General features: G+C 48.0%; 1 pseudogene; it reads right to left on the reverse strand.

The window, feature by feature from the left end:
* Positions 1-2,140: 2,140 nt before the first annotated feature.
* On the reverse strand, positions 2,141-3,311 carry LOC124695573 (annotated as a pseudogene).
* Between the last annotated feature and the right edge of the window lie 243 nt (positions 3,312-3,554).

Genomic DNA, 3,554 nt, shown 5'->3' on the forward strand with positions numbered 1-3,554 from the left:
AGGGTTTGATAAATTGTGAGGTAAAAATATTCGAAAAATATTCTAAATAAAATTAGGTTTTTGGGTCGATAACTTTTCGTATTTACCATTGATAAATAACGGGCGGAGGGGTTGATAAATTATGTGATAAAATGTTTCTAAAATATTCTAAATGAAATTAACTTTTCGGATTGATAACTCTTCACATTACCATTGCTAAATAATTAACAACGGGGTTGATAAATTGTGAGCTAATAATGTTCCCAAAATATTCGAGTTGACATTTAGCTTCTCGGGTCGATAACTTTTCACATTTACCGTTGATAAATAACGACAAGAGGGGTTGATAAATTGTAAGCTAAAAAATTCGATAAATATCTAAATGAAATTAGCTTTTTGGGTCCATTACTTTTCACATTTTACCGTTGATAAATAATGGGCAGAGGGGTTGATAAATTGTGAGATAAAATTGTTTCCAAAATATTTAAATAAATTAGCTTTTTAGATCGATAATTTTTTGAAATTTATCGTTGATAAATAACGGATATATGAATTGATAAATTGTAAGCTAAAAAAGTTCATAAAACATTCTAAATAAAATTAAATTTTTGGGTCGATAATTTTTAACATTATAGATAATGGGTAGAGGGGTTGATAATTTTTTACCTTTACACTAGATTTCTCTTTTTAAATTTTCGATGCACTAATTTTATCGACCAGACCAGTGACCATCGAGTGGCTTTAGGAGTTGTACGGTTTACTAATATGTTTGCTGGTTTTTTTTAGTGTTTGAAAAGTTCCCTTTTTACTTTTAACAGGTAGGTTGTATAGAACAAAAGTTCTCGCTGCTGCGAAGGGGCGAGGACCGAAGGTCCCAGGTTCGACTGTCGTGGGCGCCCGAATTACTTTTTTCCTGTTCGCGCGGTTTGGAAAGTGCCGGAAAGGGAATAGAGAACCATGTACGGAAAGTGTAATTAATATTGTCGGAAATCGACCGCTGAGTACCTGCTGCGCGCTTGACCGCCAGCTAGTTCCCTGAAGAGACCGCAGATACGAGCAAGCTCCGTGTCCTCGTTATGAGCCCAGACCTCCACGACTCGCGCCTTGCCCGCCCAGGCTTCACTACCCGGCGACATGTTCTTCTCAACTAGGCCTGAGATGTGAGATCAATCTAATCTAATAGGAGGAGATGAAAGTCCTCGTCCCGAGAAGATCTTATATACAAATTACTAGGATCTGTCATTGGCAACCGTAGCGCGGATCCGAAATCGTATGGGATACTGGTATTTTCATACAAGAAACCAAACTGGTGTGGACTTCGGATGAACTGGGATTTTCTTTCGACTTAGAGCACCTGCAGCCATTTGAGGCCCTAGGGCGAAATCCGGACGAAACTAACGCTGGATTGGATGAAAATAGGGCGTGGGGCACTAGTTTTCCGGTCGCACCCCCAGCATTCGCTCAACAGCGGTGATAATTTCAAAAAATCGTCTTCCCGCTACACAAAAGCATCGCCCAATAGTTCGGCGATCGGATCAGCCACATACCGGCGATCTAAACAGAAACTAGACGATAACAGGGGCATCGGCAGTCCCTTCCTGCGTCTTGTCTGTCACGGAGTTTGGCGTCGATGCAACGTTGCCCGCCGGAGTCGCAGCAGCGGGATTGGACGTCGGAGGAGAGGACGAAGCAGTCGACGGAGGGGGTCGGAGGATGTCTTGGTGATGAGCATCGTACCAAGCTCTCGTCTCCTCGTCCGTCGTGCCGTCGTTGCCACCGATCAGAAACGCTAGGTCGGTGTTCCTCTTCTTCGCCGCGGAGGTTCCTTCGGCAAGGCGATCCGGATGCCCTGGCCAGCATCTCCTTCCGCCCGAGCTGGACTGAGTTGGCTCGCGTCCAGCGTGAGCCATTCCTCTAGTGTATTTGAAAACAAAAATGCGATCAAACAGAAGATAATCCACATATAGCATCCAAAATACCTGAACATATATAGCACACTCAGTGGTTTTCATTGGTTTTAACAGAATAGCCAGTACATACAACAACATGTATTAGAATGAAATTCGCGCATAAGAAAAATCATAAAGGCCAAACTGCTTGGTCCTCTTAATTTTGGTGAGGCATCAGGCATGCATAAAACTGAGGAGCCAACAGTGTGTTGTTAGTTGTTACTAGATCCAAAATGCGGCGTGAGAGAAGTAGCCATTGTTCTTGGACACTGCATAGGACCTAGTGCCACGAGGAGCCGTAGTTCGGAGCTCTCCCATGTGATCATAGTTGAGGCCAAAGAAGGTAACATGGAGCACGGTGCCGTCGTCGATGTCGTCCTCGCTGCGTAAGACGTTCTCGACGAGGCAAAATCTGCTACCGCCCATGTAGGTAAGAGTGGCCTTCATGTACCGGCCACCGTCCGTGTAATTCTCCTCGTCGTTGAGGCGGAACAGCTTCTCCTTGAGCACCCTGCATTCCGGCGGCCGTCTGACGGTGGCGACGCTGCGGGAGGCGACCTGGCAGCAGCAGACGCATCCAGCGTCTTTGCGATCAATCCCAACCCACGCATCTAGGTCGGTGTCGAAGAAGGCTTGGCCTCTGAAGGGTAGCACCCAGCCGCTCCCGAACTCCTTCCACGCGCCGGTGTTGGTGTCAAAGGTGTGGGTTCTTCCCTTCTTCGTGGACATGAAGATGGTGCGTCCGTCCGGGTGCAGCGCATAGCTGACGATGTCGATCCCGTGGCACCGGGGTCGTGACGACCGCACTCTTCTCCAGGACCATTCCATGCTTGGCTCCCATATCTTCTCTGTGGCGGTGCGACCCCACGACAAGGCCTGCAAACAGGGGGGATCAGGCGAGTCTGCCGTCGTTAAGGCATAGAGCGTTTCGCTAGCAGCCATGAAAGTCGATAAGCCATCAATCCCGCGTGGAATGCGTGGGCCGACGGTGAGGGCAGCAGTCTCCGTGTCGTAAACGAAGACCCGGGGTGCCTTGTCGCCGCGGTTGTGCGGGTTGGTGTCGATGAAGATGGTCGTGCCCAGAGCGGTGAAGATCATCCTGCCATACACTGGTGTCTTTATCCGGATGGCAGCAGGCTCGGGAAGCTTGTGCTCTCCACCGTCTCCCAGGTCGTCCAAGAAGATGTTGTCGGCGTCAAGCTTGTGGATGCTGTACCCGCCCTCCCAGTCATCCAGTGCCAGATAAAGGTGCTGCTTCCGCGGCGGCCTGCTGCTACTCCCGGCGTTCCGTCGCCCCCGCTTGGAGGACGTGCCGCTACTCTCGGCGTAATCAGGCGATCGTCGCTGCCGCTTGGAGGACCACTCATCCAATCTGCCACCCATCGCGGTTACCACTACCAGAAGGAATTTCTTTCCCAAGGAAACAAGGATTAGAACTATTGATTGACTATATGAAGCGGTGTAGCCGTGTAGGTCTGCCAATGCAGGGGGAGATTGATTTATAGAGGGAGGAATTCGAGTCGCAATATGTTCGATTCCAAGTCGGTTTCGCTTGTGATGGAAAAAAAAACTTCTACTTAGTACTCCCTCCAATTCAGATTATAATAGCAAAGAAAAATACTACAA

Source organism: Lolium rigidum, chromosome 3 (genome assembly GCF_022539505.1).
Source record: "Lolium rigidum isolate FL_2022 chromosome 3, APGP_CSIRO_Lrig_0.1, whole genome shotgun sequence".
NCBI classification, from domain to species: domain Eukaryota; kingdom Viridiplantae; phylum Streptophyta; class Magnoliopsida; order Poales; family Poaceae; genus Lolium; species Lolium rigidum.